The following is a 21,899-nucleotide window of genomic DNA, read 5'->3' as shown; positions in this document are numbered from 1 at the left end:
AAAGTAAACCTGTGGTTTGCCCATATGGGAGAGCATGCGACTCACTCTTTCTTCCCAACTGGCAGCATTGTTACTTGGCAATGGGTCACTCAGCTACCAGTGCTGTCACATGGTGGAGGGGAGAATTTTCATCCCTGTGAAAGCTCTAACTATAAAGACTTGAAGCTTACACAGGACTTTGTTTTCACCTCTATGGGTGAATGGAGCTGTAGAAGAAAAAGGTAGGTACATATAAGCTACTGCTTTGCTCTGCATACAGTATACCCATCACAGGTTCACATGAAGGAGGAACACCATTTGAAACTATAGGGTTATTTTACTAAAGGCAAACAGACTTGCAGTTGCACCCTCCAAGGGCATTTGTTCCAGAGCTTAGTATTGAAGGTAAAGCTACAGTTTACAAAAATAACCCATTCACATGCAAGTAAAAAAATGCACGTTTGCTTGCACATAATTTAATGTTAGAAGTCAGCAGAGCTTCTCCTCATTTACTAAGCTCTGGAGCAAATGCCCTTGCTGAGTGCAACAGCACTTGCAAAGTGCACAGTCTATTTGCTCTTGGTAAACCCCTATGTTTCTTCATTTTAGAGTATGCAGTACTGTAAGTGTTCCCACAGAGAAGGGGTTTCCTTACTTGCTGCCCTGGTGAGCAAACCAGAAATGAAGGTAAATCTATTCAGTGGGGATACACAAAGTAATAAAAAACTGTCAGAGGCTTTAACCCTTCCTTATGAAAGTGGTGTGTTTATCACTGTCTGCATCCCAGTTGGAAAAGTTCTGCTTAGCTTCTGTTTCAGTAACCACCCAGGAAGTAAGGTTATTGGGACAGCAAACAAAACATGACAGAGGTTCCAATGCTTCCCTATTCTATCCAAAAAAAAAAAAAACTTTAATGGATTTCCACTTTAAACGCATGTGATTCATAATAATGTACATGAGGATTCCACAGAATGGCCTCTTTGTTAGGAAACACAAATAAATCAATGTTGAACAGGTTGCACTTTCAGCTATTAAGAATTGACCTTTATCTATGTTCACACCAATGTTAAATGCTGAGTTTACCCGCTGCCTAGACCTCCATCTTGGGCAAGTAGGGATGTACAGAACCGCATTGTGTTCATTCCCTATTGTACCATGCTGACCTGAATGGGGGAAGTGATAGTGGCACAGCCTGAACACTGATTGGACATTGGATGTTTTTTTCCTCATGTGGTATATGGCCAATGCAATAATTGCCAGTTATCTACACAATTCTTAGATCTGGTATACTGTACATTAAACAGTGATTAGCAATCAAGACTGGTAGCACCCATAATACAATATTTTTATATAGCATGAACCATGTTTTTTTTATCACTAGGTCATCTGATATGTCTTTGCTTGCATACACAGAATCAATTGTTTTCAGAATGACCTCTAGTGCAGGGCTGATGAGCGACCTTGGACTGGAGCTTATGTGTGTGCTATTGTGTTGTGTTATTGGGCTGTCAATTAGCAAGCACTGGAATGCTCTTACAACACCTGCCAAAAATCCATACAACACACCTCTTTTTTGCTGATATCTCTTGTTTATATAGTATAATAAATTGCATTTTTTTCAAATTGTATGAGCAATTAACCTGAACCTGCCTTATTAACTGTGGATCCTAAAGTTCGCTACACACCAGGACAATTTCTTTAAAAAAATACATTTTTTTGGAACTCTCAAAAATCCATACAACACACCTCATTTTTGCTGATATCTCTTGTTTATATAGTATAATAAATTACATTTTTTTTAAATTGTATGAGCAATTAACCTGAACCTGCCTAATAAACTGTGGATCCTAAAGTTCGCTACACACCAGGACAATTTCTTTAAAAAAATACATTTTTTTGGAACTCTCATTTGATTTTTTAGCTTTTTCGAATAAATATTCTAGCTGTGAATATGTGTATGCACATCCTGAGTCCATCGTGGTACTATCAAATGCTCTGAAAAATGTATTTCTGTACCAGCGTTGAAAATAAATTTGACCTAACATGTAACTCAAATAGCAAATAAAGAAAAAACAATATAGCGTATACAATTGCGACACAAATCATATTGCAATGTTTAGGCCCCTTTTACACTATCCGCTCTGTCGGCGGACTCATTTTTTCTCAGCGGGTGATCGATCCGGCGATTCCCCGCTGAGCAGGCTGATGGCAGCTCCGGAGACGGAGCTGTCAGGTCCCGGCTGTCCTCTATGGGGGAATTGGATGAGAACGGACCGCCTGTCTGTTCTCATCCAATCCGATCCGATCCTCCAGACAGATGGAAAATAGGGTTTCCATCCATTCGGATTTGACTGACAGGATCGGATGTCAGCAGACATGTCTTCGCTGACATCCGCTGCCCCATAGAGATGCATGGGGCATCCGTTAAGATCCGCCTGAAAAACTGAAAGGCAGATCTGAATGGTCCACATGTATGAAAGAGGCCTAAAAATGACCTTTCCTTTTCAATCTGCAGCTGTTGTAATTTTCTGAAAATGCAATGCAATATGGCTACCTGGAGCTGTTCTGTTCACAGAATGTATACTGACCACACCCCAGAAACATCATTTCCTGCTTGTGTGTTTGGCTCATCAATTCTCCCAGAAGTCTGCCTAAGATACAAGTTAGATTTCTGGCATCCCCTGCAACAAAAATGTCATTTTTGTTGAGATACTGCCAATAGGAACACGTCTAAAGGGATGCAGGCCCAGCAGCTTCCCTTATTAGAACCCTGCAGCTGCCACAGCTGATAGATAATTATGAAACCACTCCCATTAGATCCACTCAGCACAGAGGCACAGAGGAACCAACAATGATTTCTTCTGAATAACAAAAGGTAGAAATCGTCAACAAAGTTTGTTAAAATCCTTGTAATGTACAGAGATCACCCAGAGGGGAATGTTTTTTTCTCAACAAAAGTTGAGTTATTCTTTAAATATGGCCAGTTTATCATGCGTGGGCTAAATATATCATATAAGGGCTAATCTTAAACCTGACATTAGTGATTCTAAACAATGTTGCATGGGGCTACAAGCTGGGGAGAGTTTGAAAACTGTCTCTCTGGCTTTACATCCAAGGGAGCATGTATTTGTCCCCCAGGAATGTCAGCAGCATGTAGCCAAGCACTTATCTACATGGGAAATAGTGAGAAATATCCTACCAGTATGCTATACCCAGACTAAAGTTACAGGAATAGAAGTAGAAATTTCACCTCTAATTGGATTTCCCACAACTACCCATCAACAGATTAATGTTGGCCATACATTGGCCTAATATCAGCTGCTTTCTGATGAATGATCCAAAATTCATTTAGCGAGTGGCCCTGTTGGCTGCCTGCCGCCCAACATCCCTTAATTGAAAAATTGAGGGAACTGGACGGAAACTGGTTGGCTGAACAGCAGCTGTATTCAATCTAATGCAGGCACTGTTCTGGTGTTTTGACAGCCGGCAGGCCAGCTGTCAATATACAATAGCTGCAGTGGGAGAATTATCCATCTGCACTGTTTAGCGTTGATGGGGGAAATTGGTTAGATTTTTTTCCATTCAGCCTGCAGCCTATATATGGCTAACCTATCCTTACCCTTGATCCAATACCCTATTCAACACAAAGATGAGGATTATCTAGTACATTTTATTGGTTACCATTTTTTCACAACAGAAGCAATGTGTGTTTTTTTTTTTTTTAAAAGAACAATTTCCAGCTTTATGGCAAATCTCTGAGTTACTCGGTTAATATTTTGAAGGACAGAAAAGATGAATCACACATTGGTAGCTTCAGTCCATCAGATGAATCACAAATGTATTCCAGGTATGCCGCTGGATGGGCCCAAGTAAAACCTGATATAAGTGGCCATAATGGGATCTCTGCATTAGTTAGGCTGGGTTCATTCTACCCCCCATGTGATGGATCAGATCTTCTCACATGAGTCTGATTTTAATTCTTTATTACAGGACTCATTATGGTGCTAATAAAAATGACATGATAAAATGGTAAAAGCTTCTTAGGTTGCCCCTGAAACACGTCGGACATTTGGGCAGATATTTATCTCTGTTCAAAACACTGTCTGCATCCCCTTACGGGAGGATGGCTATATCAGTATATACAACTTAAGGGGGTTATACTTGACATGTTGAGTACAGTTTACCAATATGATAATATTTTATGTATTATTGCAATAAAAAAAATGTATCATTCATTTGGGATTTTTTTTTGTCTGTATGCTCATAAAAATCCCTGCCACCCAACCAGGGCCATCTTTATTATTGATTGGACCCTGGGCAAACATTTTCTTAGGCCCTCCCGAATCCACTTATCAACTATTTGTGGGTAGTGCAGGCTCAAGGGGAAGCTGCCTTGGGCCCCACAACAATGACTGGGCCCAGGGCAGCTGCCCCTTTTGCCCTGTGGTAAAGACGGCCCTGCACCCAACACTATATGTGCTTCTATACATTAAACTATATTTATGGGGATGGGCATGATGCGGTTTCCAATGACATCCATTTTAATTTAAGGGGTATTCCAGGTATGATCAAGGGGAAACAGGGGAAACAGGGGAAACATCTGCTATCTATGGTTGCACTCACTTTACATATGTGTGTATAAGATTTTTCATACAATGAAAAGTCATTATTAATTGGTTGCTACAAGCTACATGTGTTCCTTGTTCTATAAGGAAGCTCAGATGTCCACAAAATAATCAAATAATATACAAATATAAAAAAAAGAACTATATTTTAGTAGGGTTTGTTTATGGACAATAAAAAAAGATGACTTAAATGAGATAAAAGTACACTACGCTAAACATTACCAAACAAACAGCTGGGGGTAAAGTGTTGATTGCGGAACGATGGCTGGCACTGCATGAGATAACAATAAACTATGAACATCTCTAGAATTTATGTTATTTTTTGTAGATTACAAAAGTAAGAAAGCACCTTGCAAACAGTACAACCTGCCATTCCCACCTATCTCTGCCAAGTTGTGCATTTAATATCATAATTAATATGTGAAATGCTGCCGAGCGGACTACGGGCTTTTGTGCCAAAACCTCAATTTATTCTCAGAACAGATTTTAACAAGTAATCAATAATTTCTACCAAAAGAAACATTTCCCCGGGCAGCACTTTAGCGTCTTCTCTTCCCAGCATCAGCAGGTCAGAGGTCAAATCTCAGGAGTCCCTTTCATAAAACTCCTTTGTTTTTTAAAAGAAAACATTTTCAGTACTTTTATGTGAAGGCAGCTGCCCTGCAGAAAGTGTAATCTAGGATTTCTCTTATCTTCAGGTGCAGCACTCTTTGTAGGTCCCTGCTGCCCAAATACCTTCAGAGCAGTATGGAGTGCTGCTCAATGTATGGCACAACCAATGAATAGAGCTAATTACATTTCAAGGTTCTTTGTGCTGGAAAACATAGGGTATACTTGTGTAAAGAGCCAATTATAAAATGATTTATTAAAGTGTCTATAGACAAGGTGATCATTGAGCTGTTTTTTGGGGAAGTTTCATAATGTGATACTGGCTTATATCACCCATCAATAAACATTTGTTTTGCTTTCACCTTTATCTCACACCATGGGGCACTTTATTGCCACATATACACTGAGGATGGTAGCCTTTGTTTACACAACATGGTCATTGTCTCAATATGAGCGCACCTTTGTTCATCTGCTGTTGTACCTGCGCTGAATGTTTCTTGTTTTTGTGCTCATTGTGTGGCCTTGGTCCATCACAGCTTAACTGTTTTATGAAGATTCTACGTGATCATTGGATATTGGGATTATAGGCCACACTTTCATCCACTCAAAGATAACTTAATCAATAAATAACCAAACAGATCAGCAGTATTTGGCAAGAAAAATGGCCGCGGCACGCTTTATTGGTTTTAAACATGAAAATCAAACATTCAGATGATCAATAATAATAATAATAATAATAATACTCAAACCAAAATCACATAGTGAAAATAAATTGTACTAGCTCAGTTTTTTAGAACTCGAGCAAGCAGTAACTTCATACTCAATTAACAAAAATACCGTCCCCCCCTCTAGAATATTAGGGTGACCCTACCACACAAAGGTGCACGCGACAAGGGGGGGGGGGGGGGGACTTTCCTTATTGCTCTTCGGATGCAAAAGGAGGAAAAAAGGCACAAGCACTTCCTTATAACACCTTGCACCTGTCTTCCAGAAACTTCTAATTACCCCATTGGCTGATACCGGCCCCAGCTCTAGAAGGTAATATTAACCCTATAATAACCCACCTGCAACCATCCCACTAAACTTCCAGCTATCCTAATGGCTATATTGAAGGTGGCCATAATCCCAAGCAAGTGGGCGCTAAATGCACCCCCTTTTTATTCTTGCGTCATATCCCCCTCTTCCCGACATGCTTACCTCCTATCTCTCCCTATTTCCTTTCCCCTCTTTCTTTGCTTTTATTTCTCCTTATTAACCTGTTCTTTGGAATAACCATGGATGCCACGTTACCTGGTGTCATTTCCTTTTGCTTGGATCATACTATTGTTTCAATCTCCCATTTCCACTTTATAATAGCAGTCAAATGATGACACCACATCAGGGTCATGGATAAGGGAATACCACCGGTCCTGCTGTACAAGGCCCAGGCAAGCAGGGGGGCCTGGGCAGCTGGGAGAATAGGATGTGTACAGGGAGGGTAATCAGCACCTGGGGGGGGGGGGGGGGGCAATTACTGGAACCGTTCCCCTGTATGGCTATCTCTGCAGCAGCTGAAAGTTGGCATCTTCTCTTTTCCCTTCTGCCAACTTTCAGAAGCCGCAGAGAGAGCCATACAGAGGATCAGTTCCGGTAATGCCCCCCCCCAGCGGCACCGATCATCCTCCCTGTGCACCATACGTTTCCCCCTGCTTCTTGGGCCCCCCTGTTTGCACCCCGACTCCCCCCCCCCTTCCAAACGGCAACTGCAAAGACACAATAGGATCCTTCAGGACTGTGAGTGGGGAAAGGGCTGCGGTAAACATGTCATATTTACCAGCCCCTTCCTTTCCTGAATAAACACAATAAGTGATCAGTACTGATCACTCATTGTGTTCATTCATACGACGAGATCAGGCACATTCAGGGTGATATAGGGTGTTCATTCATAACTGAAGCAAAGTAAACTGTGTTTATTTTGGAGGGGCCTCTCAGGTTGGCTGTATAAGGGCCCCATGGTTTCTAACAGCAGCCCTACACCTCTTTTTTTCGCTTATTACTTGTTAGTCTTTTACACATCTGTTTTGTAGACATTTGATACACATGACTTCTTGTCTTTTTATGACAAAATGAATAAACATATTGAAATTAAAAATACAGATCCATCACTTAAAGCGGAAGTAGATAACTTGTATCAGTTCTAAGGCTAAAGAAAATGTCAACTGTCATCAAGTGTTAAAAAACAATGAAAAATTAGGGTGCTCTATTAACCGCTTTCGGACCGCCCGCCGCAGAAATGCTGCAGCAGGCTGGCCCTCCTGCGCGAACCGCCATAGGTATATGTCAGTCGGGCGCCTGCAGCTAGGGGGTGAGCGCGTGCCGGTGTGCTCCCGCCCCCACTTGGCAGCAGGGACTCCGATGCAGGGGGCAGGCGGCTCCGATTCCGATCGTTCCCCGCTGAGAGAGAAAAACAGTCAGCTGTTGTAAACACAGCCGACTGTCCTCCTCTCTGGAATGATCACAAAGCGCCTGTGATCCTTCTATATAGGTACACAGGTCTCTGTGATCATTTCACAAGCCCCGTCCCCATACAGTTAGAGACACGTCCCTAGGTACACATTTAACCCTTTGATCGCCCCTGGGTTAACCCCTTCCCTGCCAATGGCATTATTACAGTAACAGTGCATATTTTTAGCACTGATTACTGTAGTAATATCACTGGTACCCCCAAAAGTGTCAAAAATGTCAGTTAGGCGTCCAATCTGTCCGCCACAATGTCGCAGTCCCGCAAAAATCGCAGATCGCCGCTATTACTAGTAAAAAAAACAATAAAAATGACATAAATCTTTCCCGTAGTTAGTAGACGCAATAACTTTTACGCAACCCAATCAAAATACGCTTATTGCGATTTTGTTTACCAAAAATATGTAGCAAAAAACAAATTGGCCTAACATGTTAAAAAATTGTGATTTTTAATTTTTTTGGGGAATGTTATAAAGCAGAATGTGAAAAATATTGTTTTTCTTTTTTTTTTTTCAGAATTGTCGCTCTATTTTTGTTTATAGCGCAAAAAATAAAAATCGCAGAGGTGATCAAATACCACCAAAAGAAATCTCTACTTGTGGGGAAAAGGGACATCAATTTTATTTAGGTACAGCGTACAGCGTCGCACGACCGTGTAATTGTCCCTTAAAGTAATGCAGTGCCGAATCAGAAAAAATAGCCTGGTCATTAAGGGGGCAAATCCTTCTGGTCTTAAAGTGGTTAAAGGAGGAGTAGATAACTTGTATCTAAAGAAAATGTCAACTGTCTTCAAGTGTTAAATAACAATGAAAAATCAGGGTGCTCTATTAAACAAATAATGACCTGGTTTTGGAAATTGGTGATTTGGCGTCTAGCTGTTGGCCCTTCAATGTAATAGGCTGGCTCACTTTCCAACATTGGCATTTGAAATGTGTAGGTGGGTGAGCCAATGTATAGATTGTGTTGGTTATACAAATTGAGGAAAATGTAAACTGTCGTCAGGTGATAAATGAAGTCATCAAGGACAAGGTGATTTTTTATCAGCCACCCAAACTGAAAACAAGTGAAACTAGAGGTGCTCTACTAAGCAATGATTTAGAACCTGACTGTTGGTATTTCAATGTGGTGTGATGTGACCTTATTTCCAAAAGTGGTGCATGGAATGTGTGAGTGGGTAGGTGGGCCAATATATAAGTGGGGCATTTAGAGCACCCTGGGTTTCAGGGTTCACAGGATGCTCTCCAAGAGAGCTAAAGCTATGTGCACCTCTGGGTGCTTGTATTTAACACCAGATAGCAGTTTACTTTCTTATTCACTTTAAGGCCTCATGCACACGGGGCATTTGAAAAAAATGAGCTGCAAAGCCAGTTCTGACGCCAGGAAAAAGCAGCTGTAAAAACGTGCTTTTAGAAGCGTTTTGTATTGGCATTAATGCACATTTTAGCCACATTTAGCAGTGTTAGCATTTAGCAGCCTTTATCTGCCCTCTTCTATTTTCCAACCTTAAATCCAACTACTACAGCTTAAAAACGTCTGAAGTGGTCCAATGCTGTATGCAGCCTTTTAGCAGCGTCAGGAGTTTTTACAACATAATGCTGTTGCTCCAGAACGCACAGGCCCTGGGTTTTTTTTACAGCTTAAAAATGCCTATGCCACTTACAGCTCCTAAAAGCCTGTGTGTGCATGAGGCCATAGAATAACATGGAGGGGCATTTTTAAGCTGCAAAAGTAAAATGCCTGACTTTCCTAGAAGCAGCTGTACAAATGCCCTGTGTGCATGAGGCCTAAGGGCCGCATGCACACTAGACATTTTTACAGCTGCTTCTAGGGGCGTCTGATGTTTTCTTTTCCTGCCACTAAACGCCCCCCCCCCCCCCCCCCCATGTTAGCCTATGTGTCCATGCACACACAGGCTTTTAGCAGTGTTTAGTGGCAGGAAAAAAAATTACTGCCAGTGCATCCAGGAGCAGCAAAGTTTGGGCAGAAAAATGCTTGAAGCTACTAACAGCTTCTAAAAGCTGCTAAATGTTAGTGCTTGAGCATTATTACATTTCAATGACCAGAATAAATAATTTATTCTGGCCAAATAAATGAATTAACGTCCAAGAGCTTGACGCCTGGAGAAGCTTGTAAAAGCTTAAGATAATTTTATAAGCGTCAGGCATTTTTTTCTGCAAAAATGCTGCTGGCTTCTAGGAGAGTTAAATAAACGTCCTTTGTGCATGAGGCCTAAGCGTACGAGGGGAAGTAAATAAAAATTCTTTGCATTTTACAAGAATGAGACGTTTTTAGAAAGCTTACAAGGTGTTTCCAATACCCATACCAGAGGTTTGGTGCAAGTGGACCTTTCATCTTGTACTCATTAGTGTTACAAAGTCTCAGGTGTGAATGGGGAGCAGGTGTGGTAAATTTGGTGTTATCGCTCTCACTCTCTCATACTGGTCACTGGAAGTTCAACATGGCACCTCATGGCAAAGAATTCTCTGAGGATCTGAAAAAAGAATAGTTGCTCTACATAAAGATGGTCTAGGCTATATGAAGGTTGCCAAGACCCTGAATCTCAGCTGCAGCACGGTGGCCAAGACCATACAGCGGTTTAACAGGACAGGTTCCACTCAGAACAGACCTCACCATGGTAGACCAAAGAAATTGAGTGCATGTGCTCAGCGTCATATCCAAAGGTTGGTTTTGGGAAATAGACATATGAGTGCTGCCAGCATTGCTGCCAAGGTTGAAGGGGTGGGGGGTCAGCCTGTCAGTGCTTAGACCATACGCCGCACTCTGCATCAAATTGGTCTGCATAACTGTCATCCCAGAAGGAAGCCTCTTCTAAAGATGATGCACAAGAAAGCCCAATGCTGTATGCAGTCTTTAGCAGCGTCAGGAGTTTTTACAGCATAATGCTGTTGCTCCAGAATGCACAGGCCCTGTTTTTTTTTTACAGCTTAAAAATGCCTATGCCACTTACATTAGCCATTTTCACTTACAGTTTGCCGAAGACAAGCAGACTAAGGACATGGATTACTGCAACCATGTCCTGTGGTCTGATAAGATGAGTGGTCTTATGTGGCTCAGATGGTGTCAAGCATGTGTGGCAGCAACCAGGTAAGGAGTATAAAGACAAGTGTGCCTTGCCTACGGTCAAGCATGGTGGTGGGAATGTCATGGTTTGGGGCTGCATGAGTGCTGCCGGCACTGGGGAGCTACAGTTCGTGAATGCCAACATGTACTGTGACATACTGAAGCAGAGCATGATCCCCTCACTTCGGAGACTGGGTCACAGTGCAGTATTCCAACATGAGGACCACTGCTTTGCTAAAGAAGCTAAGGGTAAAGGTGATGGACTGGCCAAGCATGTCTCCATACCTAAACCCTATTGAGCATCTGTGTGGCATCCTCCAACGGAAGTTCGGGGAGCACAAGGTCTCTAACATCCACCAGCTCCGTGATGTCGTCATGGAGGAGTGGAAGAGGACTCCAGTGGCAACCTGTGAAGTTCTGGTGAACTCCATGCCCATGAGTGTTAAGGCGGTTCTGGAAAATAATGGTGTCCACACAAAATATTGACACTTTGGGCCCAATTTGGACATTTTCACTTAGGGGTGTATACACTTTTGTTGCCAGCAGTTTAGACATTAATGGCTGTGTGTTGAGTTATTTTGATGGGACAGCAAATTTACACTGTTATACAAGCTGTACACTCACTAATTTACATTGTAGCAAAGTGTCATTTCTTCAGTGTTGTCACATGAAAAGATATAATATAGTATTTACAAAAATGTGAGGGGTGTACTCACTTTTGTGAGATACTGTACGTTTGGCAATACAGTACATTATTGTGATTGTCAAACAGAACTCTTTTTCCATTTGAAAAGCAAAAGACTACTTTTAATTAGAATCTGTTTAAATGGACAAATGCTGTCCACTGATCTGAGATGGGTTAGCATAGGATCTAGCCCTTAACAGAAGGCTACACGTTTTGAGGAGATCTGTCGGCCCCACATAGATTTGCATCATGTCAGACCTACTGACAGTGGACTTAGGGGCTTTCCTTTTTTCTTGTTTAACCTCCCCCCGTCCGCGCTACAGCCTATATACGGCTGCAGCGCGGACTCGAATTTTCGGGAGGCCGTTTTTAAACGGCCTCCCAGTGACACGCCCCCAGCGCGCTCCCGCGAGCGCGCTGCGGGGAAAATCTGTGTCGGCCGTGTCCCTTGGACACGGCCGATCACAGATCGTGGTGAATGGCCAATCACAGCGGCCATTCACCACGTGATCTGGCCGTCCAATGAGCGATGATCTCATATGTAAACATATGAGATCATCTCTCATCGCCGGCGCTCCTTCCTCACACGGAGCCTGCAGTGTGAGGAAGGAGGGGGAGCCGTTAGCCGCCGGGGACACAGAGACATGTAATCAGGGCACCGATCACCAGTGCCCTGATTACACAAGGTAAAAAACACACACACAGTGCCCCCCCATCAGTGCCCACAGTGCCCGCCATCAGTGCCCCCCATCAATGCCCACAATCAGTGCCCATAGTGCTTCTAGTCAGTGCCCATCAGTGCCTGCTCATCTAGGCACTGATGAGCACTGACTGGCAGCACTATGGGCACTGAGTGTGGGCACTGATGGTGCTGCCCATCAGTGCCGCTCATCAGTGCCACCCGTCGGTGTCCAGTGCCATCCGCCAGTGCCCATCAGTGCCGCCTATCAGTGCCCATCAGTGCCGCCTCTCAGTGCCGCCTCTCAGTGCCCAGCAGTGCCACCTGTCAGTGCCCAGCAGTGCCACCTGTCAGTGCCCAGCAGTGCCGCCTATCAGTGCCCAGCAGTGCCGCCTATCAGTGCTCATCAGTGCCGCCTATCAGTGCCGCCTCTCAGTGCCGCCTATCAGTGCTCATCAGTGCGGCATATTAGTACCTCCTCATCAGTGCCCATAAGTGCCACCTCATCAGTGCCCATAAGTGCCACCTCATCAGTGCCCATAAGTGCCACCTCATCAGTGCAGTCTATCAGTGCCGATCAGTGCCGCCTCATCAGCGCACATCAGTGAAGGAGAAAAATTTATTTTCAAAATTTACTCGCAGAAAATAAGAAAAACTTTTTTTTTTTTTCAAAATTTTTTGTCTTTATTCTTTTTTTTTGTAAAAAATAAAAAAACCAGAGATGATTAAATACCACCAAAAGAAAGCTCTATTTGTGTGAAAAAAATGATAAAAATTTCAAATGGGTACAGTGTAGCATGACCGCGCAATTGTCATTCAAAGTGTGACAGCGCTGAAAGCTGAAAATTGGCCTGGATGGGAAGGGTGTTTAAGTGCACAGAAGGCAAGTGGTTAAATAAATATTGCTTCTTTGAGAAATGCACGTTATTACAGCTGTGTAACTGCATTGTTTTCACCTAATGGCTGATGACCATGATCCACATATCCTAATACCCAGGCCTTTTTTTCAGCAGGAACACAGGGGAACACAATTCCAGAACCTCCAGAACTGAATGTATGTAATGGCAAGGGGTGCTGGGGTGTGCTGGGTGGTCTATTGATGCTGGCTACTGGGGAATCTATTGTTGTTGGAGAGGATCTATTTTTGCAGAGGAAGGGGGTCTATTGTTGTTGGGGGGTCTTCTGTTGCTCCTGGGGTCAATCAATCATTGCTGGGAGGGATCTACTGTTGAGGGAGGGGTCTTTGTTGCTGACTGCTGGAGGGTCTATTGATGCTGGTTGCTGGGGAGTCTATTGTTGCTGGTGGGAAATCGAATGTTGCTGAGGGTGGGTCTTATGCTGCCTGGGGGTCAATGGTTACTGGGAGGGATCTACTATTGAGGTAGGGGTCTAATGTTGCTGGTTGCTGGAGGGTCTAGTGATGCTGGCTGTTGGGATTTCATTGTTGCTGGAGTGGATCTATTGTCGCTGAGGTTTCCATTGTTGCTAGATCTATTTTACTGCCTTTCTTGTTATTATTACAAATTCCATAAAAAATACTTAGTACCACAAAATGATTCTTGGCTCTGTATTCTCTAAAATGGGTGGTTCCTTTGAGGTGAGTAAGGGGTGGACTAAAGGAATGGTACTCAGAGGTGGGTAGGGGACGGAGTTAAGAGAAAACTCGGAAGGGAGGAGTTCCTGCACCTATTCTCTGAGAAAAAAGCTCTGCTAATACCCAATTTAGACAGGTGCCAATTAACCTACCAGCATGTCTTTGGAGTGTGGGAGGAACAGGGAGAACATGCAAACTCTATGCAGGTAGTTCCATGGTTGGGATTTAAAGTGACAGCCCTAGTGCTGCTAGGTAGAAGTGCTAACCACTTAGCCACTGTCATTTGTTTATAGTTGAGTGGGTAAATGTAGTTTCCTTCCCACCGAATCCCTTCTGATCACCCAACTTCTACACATTCACAATTAAAAAAAACTCAAACTTTTCTTTTATTCACCTAAATCTGTTATCACGCAAACCTTCATGACGCTTCTACTGTAAGTAGGGACTAATAATTTACCTTTGAGGTAACCAGTCTTGCATTGCCGTGTGTCATGACATCATCACACCACTGCTGGAGTCTTCTGGACCCCGTGAGGACCACGCCAATAGATGGCCAAAAGGAAATATCCACATCACCAGGAAAGAATGTGGCTACTCAAAGAAGGAACCTCCATGTTTTAGAAGAAATAAGATACAGAACCCAGCTAGTCATGTGATAAGGGACTCAGGTAAAATGTGGCATTGAATTAATTTTTTTAAATATCGAATTGGGAGATTTGTTGAAGGGGGCTTAGGTCAGAGATCAGGTTTAAGCAAAACATGTCAGAGGAGGAAGTTATGGGCTTAGTTTACATGGAGTGAAGCGGAATATGCTTGTAAGCACAATTAGAGCAAAGATATAGGGGTTAACTTGAGTGAAGCACTACTACAGTAGCTGACTTATGGACTATATGAGAGTTTCACAGAAACTTTGGCCTATTGTATGTACTGAGGAAGTAGCTACATTCTTTGTTTCATATAACAAAGTTGTTAACCAACTGGATATTTTTCTGATACAAATTGCTTTCCTTTAGATTATCTTTCAAGATTCGAGGACATCTACACAAAGAAGAACACAAAGCAAAAGCCTTGCATTGCTTCCAATCTCAGAGAATGGTTATGGCAATATCTGCAATATTGGTCACTTCTAGGTACACTCTGTGAGGAGACAAATTGTGGAATTTATAAAATACCTGAGTCATATGCAATTAATGTTTTATGCATTGTAAAAAGCTGCTTAGGTGATACACAATATTTTTTCCTGTCCTCAGAGAATAAAACATTGACAATAGTTAGTGCCGACAATAGTGCTATTGTGAGGTTTTGAAATGTACAAATATTTCTTGTACTTACCATGTAAATCAAAATACTTTAGTACCTGTGAAATGCAAGCACACTTGTCTTATGTAAAGCAAGATCATATTTTTTTTTATTTAGACTGAAGTTAAATAGAAATTGCCCTTACATTCCCCAATCATTTGACTTTGTCAAGCAATGTTCAGAGGAAAAACAGCAGTTTTGGCCTGTTCTGATATTTAAATTTTTGGTATATGATTGAGCCTTTTATTATATCCCATCCCAGAAATAATAAAAAGGATAATACAAGAATTCAAAGGGTTTCATTGACCAAATGTCTCCTGAAACCCTTTATTTCTCCACCTCATTCCCTATAGCTCTTAATTCTTAAGTCCACAATGTAGCCCTTAACCACTTGCCAACCGCCCACAGTATATTTTCTGCGGCAGTCAGCCCCGTACAGGCAAAGTGACGTAGTACTACGTCGCTAGCCTGAGAGCCTCTAGGGGGCGAGCGTGCACCGCCAGAGACGCGCTCCCGCCCCCGCTCGTTCCCTAACATGTCCGCGCGTGTGACCGGTGGACCCGATGTCCGCCGGTCACTCGTGATCTCCCGATGCAGAGGGAGAAAGGCAGGCGGCTAGTGTAAACAAAGCCGTCTGTCGTTCTCCCTGATCTAACTGCAGAGATCATACGATCCTGCTATGTAGGATCGTATGTCTCTGTGGTTACATCACTAGCCACACCCCTTTACAGTTAGAAGCACGCCCCTAGGGACACACTTAACCCCTGCATCACCAATAAAGTTAACCCCTTCCCTGCCAGTGTCATTTTTACAGTAACAGTGCATATGTATAGCACTGATTACTGTAGTAATGTCACTGGTACCCCCAAAAGTGTAAAAAATGTCCGTCAAGTGTCCGATCTGTCCGCCGCAATGTCGCAGTCCTGCAAAAAAAATCGCAGATCGCTGCCATTACTCGTTTAAAAAAAAACAATAAAAATGACAAAAATCTTTCCCTTAGTTAGAAAACGCAATAACTTTTGCGCAAACCAATCAAAATACGTTTATTGCGATTTTTTTTACCAAACATATGTAGCAGAAAACAAATTGGCCTAAAATGTTAAAAAAATTAGATTTTTACATTTTTTTTGGTGGGGGGGGGATTTCATATAAAAAAATGTGAAAAATATTGTTATTTTTTCAAAATTGTCGCTCTTTTTTTGTTTATAGCACAAAAAGTAAAAATCTCACAGGTGATCAAATACCACCAAAAGAAAGCTCTGTTTGTGGGAAAAAAAGGACATCAATTTAATTTGGGTACAGCATCGCACGACCGTGCAATTGTCCGTTAAATTCACACAGTGCCGAATCGCAAAATAGGGCCTGGTCTTTGGGCAGCCAAATCCTCCGGGGACTTAAGTGGTTAACTGCACATTAAAGCTGGCCATACATGGTTAGATTTTTGTTTGAATGTCTGTATGAAATTCTGAAAAATTGTTCATCAGAGGATTTGATCATGTCATCATTGAGTCAACTAGTTTTGTTTGAAGGCCCCTAAAATCTCATCCAGACTTACTACTTAAATAGATTCCCAGACACAATAAACAGATTTCTTTTATTGCTTATGAAATCAACAAAAGAATATTGCACACAAAGTTTGTTTAGATGTATATGTGTATTGCATATTTAGAAATATATTTATATATATGTTATATGCTCATCAGCCATTGGGGTTGTAGTGGATACACTATACTATATATATATAGTATACTAGAATCCAATTACAAATTCAATTTTGCATAAACCATGCAGAAACCTTTGTTTGAGTTGTTATTTCATACATTCCTATACCATACATAATAGTTTGAAAGAATGAATGTTTGTAACCATGGACATTGTAATTCTGGATGTAACTACACTTAGCAAATAATCATTAAAAACGTATGATTTTTCCCAACTGAGGATCACATTAGCAGTTAGGATTTTGTCCATTTAGATGAGAAACGTAAACCATTTTTCATCCTTCACCTTAATTTCTTCTCATCACTGTGGTTAAAAAAAAAAAAAAAACACTGATTTGTCCCCATTAACTAAAAGAAAACCAAATATTTCAAAAACAAAACATTTTGGACGAACTTCAAACCATGTATAGCCATCTTTAGTAGTAAAGGATACAGTGTCAAAAGCATTGTCCACTGCCATGCTGCAGAAGACACAATAGAAAGTGACTTTTACCATCTTTGTTAGGACTTGTACCGTGTCCTGTTTTTGGTGGAAAATCAACAAATGTGTATGTCTTGTCCCTATTTTCATCTCTGAACTTGTACTACTTTCTTCCAGGAGTGTAGTGCTTGGTTTACTAATGGCACTTTTCCACTGCAAGTACCGGCTCGGCTCTACTCGGCCCTGCTTGGTCCTGCTTGGCCCGGTTTGCTTTTCCACTGCTGGTACCGCATGGTACGGTGTTGGAACAGTTCGGTACGGTACGGTATGGTTTGCTTTTCCACTAAAGTAGTACTAAAGTTAAGTGGGTGGGATAACAACAGGGTGGGTGGGATTCTCTGACCAATCAGTGGCTAGTAGTGACTGCATGCAAAGGATTGTGGGATATGGTACCAGTTATGGTACCTGTTGGAACCACAATCGAGTAGGTACTGTTTTTTCAGAGCCGTACCGTGCCGTACCGTTCAGTTCCATGCAGTGGAAAAGCGCCGCCGTACCGTACCGAACCGTTCCGACACTATACCATGCGGTACCAGCAGTGGAAAAGCACAAAAGCGTAACGAACCGTTCGGTTCCATGCAGTGGAAAAGTGCCATTAAAGTGGAATTACACTGCATCTCAGCACCACAAACAAAAACACTATTTAATTCCTTTTCTAATATTCAAAGCAAACTCCCCCATCCATCCATGTCTCTGTGCTTTATTTTTCTAAAAAATCACTTTGAAAAACACCCCTATCGTTTTTGCCATTTTGAGTAAGGGTAGATGATTCATGTAACATTTACTTCCTGAAATCCATCTGCTCTGAGTTTGGGCATCCCAGCAGGGGGGTGTTCTTAGTTGAGAAAACCCCTCCTCCTCTCTTGATGAATCTTGGGATGTATGACATCATTTGCCTAGGCATGGACACCAGGAAGTAACTGAAGAAATGTTAAAAAAAAGTTTAAAACAAGTAAATATAATAAACTTTCCTATCTTTTTTCTAATGCTAGTCAATGTTGATTTAGAGACTGAAGTTCCACTTTAATGGAAACAGCTGAGCTTGTGGCTGAAATCAGCGGAAGAACTAACAGTGAGGGCAAATCCAAAAAACTGCAGAATTCAGAACTCTCTTCTGGGTGACATATTTCTTCAATCCCTAATGGATATAGCAAAGGTGGAGATATGATGGAAGAAACATATATTAAAGACTAGTTAAATAGATAATTACATCTTGGAATTTCAAACCATTATGACAGTTCATATCAATAAATTATTCTTACATTATTCTTTATACAAATGGCTTTTTTGACTGGCTGTCTTGTTTGTATTTGCTCCTCTTGTTAGTCTGTTTCAAAAGATATAAAGGATTCCAATTCCTCCAAATGGACCCTTCCTGCTTTAAAATATTTGCATTTATCAGCTAGTTTATCACATTTACTATCTAGCTCATCTGTCCTTATCTATACAGTATTTCCGTCTATCTTTTTATCTTTCCTGTTAGTTTAATCTATTTTTCCTAATATAACCGAAAGTAGATCCAGTATTTGCAGGAAAACATTAAAAATTCAGGCTAGAAAAAAGTCTCCCCCCCATTGGATGTTAAGGATATGCTGTCAGCCTGGGAACCGTGGAGGAAGCTAGTTCCTATATTAATACATATCTGAGAAGGATGAGGTAGTGCAGGACTTCACATTGGGTACTATGACCTTGTTGGGCTATCACTTTGCTGCCCAGCATCTCCTCTTACTCATTAAGCTACTGAGGTCATTAATAATTCACAGGAGTCAGTGTTGTGTTCAATAGCTACTCTACTAATTTGCTGTCCTGCCCCATTGTCAGCAGCACCAGTAACGACTTTAATGGATGTAAAGAAGAGAAAGAAGGTAACAGTAGAAGAGTGCCGGATCCCTGTTACTAACCACAGTCGCCAGCTGGTAAGACACATGCAGAGGACAGATCCTAGTCTCAAGCTCCTTCACTCCCAGCACACCGACCTTCCTAATGGAATTATATCACTGCTTCTTCTTACATGTATTCAAATATTTACTAACTAATATTTCAACTCAACAGTGATTGGATAAAAATAATTCTGGACCATTGGAAAAAAAAAAAAAAAAATAATAATTCTGGACCTAACTCAATTCCAAAATCATTACAACCCTTACAGGTTTGTATTCTATTTCCATATTGCAGATCACAGAACATCTTTCGTGTTCAGTAGTTTGAGGTCATGTCATTGTCAAACTAGTATTTTACTTTTTCTTTATAAATGGTAAAAATTGTAAATATACAAAATGTTATAAAGTACAAAATAAAAAAGTCATACAACCCCTCACAAGAAATTAGAATGGCTTGGGGTTTATATTTATTATGGTTGTTTTAGTGTAACTCCAGCTTTTTTATATTGCATATTGGACCTCCATCAGGTTTTTGTTGCAATTGATGTCCCCACTGGGGAGATTTAATTGAACTCTTCCTTTCTCTAGAGACACAAGAAAATTCCATCTTTAACAGCTGTCACTAGAACATTCTTCCTCAACTCAACTTCCAGTGACAACTGGATTCCCTCTCTCAGGACATGTGTTATGGTAAGACCACCCAAAAAGGGACACAGACAACAATAAAAACCTGACAGAGGTTCTAACCCACCCATGCATATGAATACTGTACTTACTTTACTGTCAGAGCAGTGATGATGTGGAGCTCCCTTCCACAATCAGTGGTGTCAGCAGGAAGTGTCAATAGTTTAAAAAAACTCTTATGTACATTCATGTACATCCTGCCTATATTTACTGCGGCCACGCTTTGCGTTTTCCCGCGACCAGCTGTTCCTATCTTGAACGCGATTCCTTCCCGTTCAGGAGAGGGAGGTCGAAGCTCACCTAACAGCAGCAGCTCCTAAACTGTGCTAAAATTTTATGTATACATAGACACATAGGGGGGGATTTATTAAAACTGGAGCACTCAGAATGAAGTGCAGCTGTGCATGGTAGCCAATCAGCTTCTAACTTCAGCTTGTTCAATTAAGCTTTGACAATAAAACCTATAAGCTGATTGTTTTTTTATGCAGAGCTGCACCAGGTTTTACACGCTGCCGTTTTAGTAAATCTCCCCCATAGGCTTTCATGGAGTTGAGTTTGGTAGCTTTGGTAAAAAAAAAAAACTCCAAAAGCTCCTAAACTCAAGTTTAGGAGCTGCTAGTGTACATGAAGCCTGTGGCAGCCCCTGGCAGCTCCTAAACTTGAGTGTAGGTACTTTTAGCATTTTTTTGCCAAAGCTCCTAAACTCAACTTCATTATAAGCCTATGGGGGAGATTTGCTAAAATGGTTTGCATTTGAGATTTGCTAAAATGGTTTGCATTTTTGTTGCATTTTCCTGCGGCTGCGGTCAGGAGCTGCTAGTGTACATAGAGCCTTAAATGGGCATCTTAGCGAACACAATATACTAGGATAGGGGAAATGTTATTGATACACTTACACTTACCCAGGGCAGCCATCAGAAATTTTGGGGCCCCTTACACAGATTTAGGCCTGGGCCCCTCTGAGCCTGACCTCCAACATTTTGCGGGGCCCGCCCTCTGGCCGTCCTACCGAATCTGCCCACTGGCCATCCCACCGAGTCCTTCAGTGCACCCACTTCTGTTTTAACACTCTTACAACTTAAAATTAATCCAATCCATCAAAGAGACATCCTCATATATTCAGCAAAGAGACATCCCAATCCAGCAAAGAGACAGCCTAATATATTCAGCAAAGAAATATCACAATCCAGTAAAGAGACAGCCTCATATTTCTAGCAAAGAGACAGCGCAATCCAGCAAAGAGACATCCCTTCAGCTGCATCGGCTTACTCTGCAGCTGCCATGCTTCAGCAATTGCTAGTTACTACTGCAGCAACATCTCGGTCTTGTTGGTTTTGGCCTGGGCGGCTGGGCCCCTTGGAACCCCTGGGCCCCCTACATGTGTATGGGCTGTCCCCCCCTGATGGCTGCCCTGCACTTACCACACACATACAGGTTGAACTGGATGGACTGGTGTCTTTATTCAATCTTACCAACTATGTAATATTTACCACTTCCAGCCAGCAGGTGGAGCTCTATGCAAATGAAAACCAGTAAAGGCAGAATTGTATTTTGACACTATTACAGAAAACTCCAGATTACACCAAATGCAATCAACATTTGCATGATCATGCTGCAAATACATGCAAATATAGTGAAGTAGAGAAAAACGGTGCCGAGATCTTCCCAAGTCCTCAATATGCAAATAAGCTCCCCTGTCAAGCCCAACAAACAGAACAGTTAATTATTGATATATGAGTTATGACTGCTGTCTGAGAACATAAAGGATTGGTATTATATATCTTCTGACTCCCCTGTATCTCAATCCAGTGGGGTTTTATTATAAGTATTGGGGATCTATATGTATAACACCATCTAGTGGCTGAAGAGGAGATTTATTGGTAGGGAACCAAGGGGGGCCTTATTTAACTAATTTGACTTATTTATCTTATTTTATCTATTTTTTTTTTTCTTTACTGAAACGTCTCTGGAGAGGAAGAGCTACACAGACATGCTGCGAGTTTTATGAACTTTTGGATCCCAGTGACTTATGCAAAACCCAAATGTTGTTGTTATTCAGAAACTGCAGAGAGATTTTGCTATA

The sequence above is a fragment of the Pelophylax lessonae genome (genome assembly GCF_965119305.1).
Source record: "Pelophylax lessonae genome assembly, chromosome: 2".
NCBI lineage: Eukaryota > Metazoa > Chordata > Amphibia > Anura > Ranidae > Pelophylax > Pelophylax lessonae.
Note: the sequence above shows the minus strand (reverse complement) of the source record.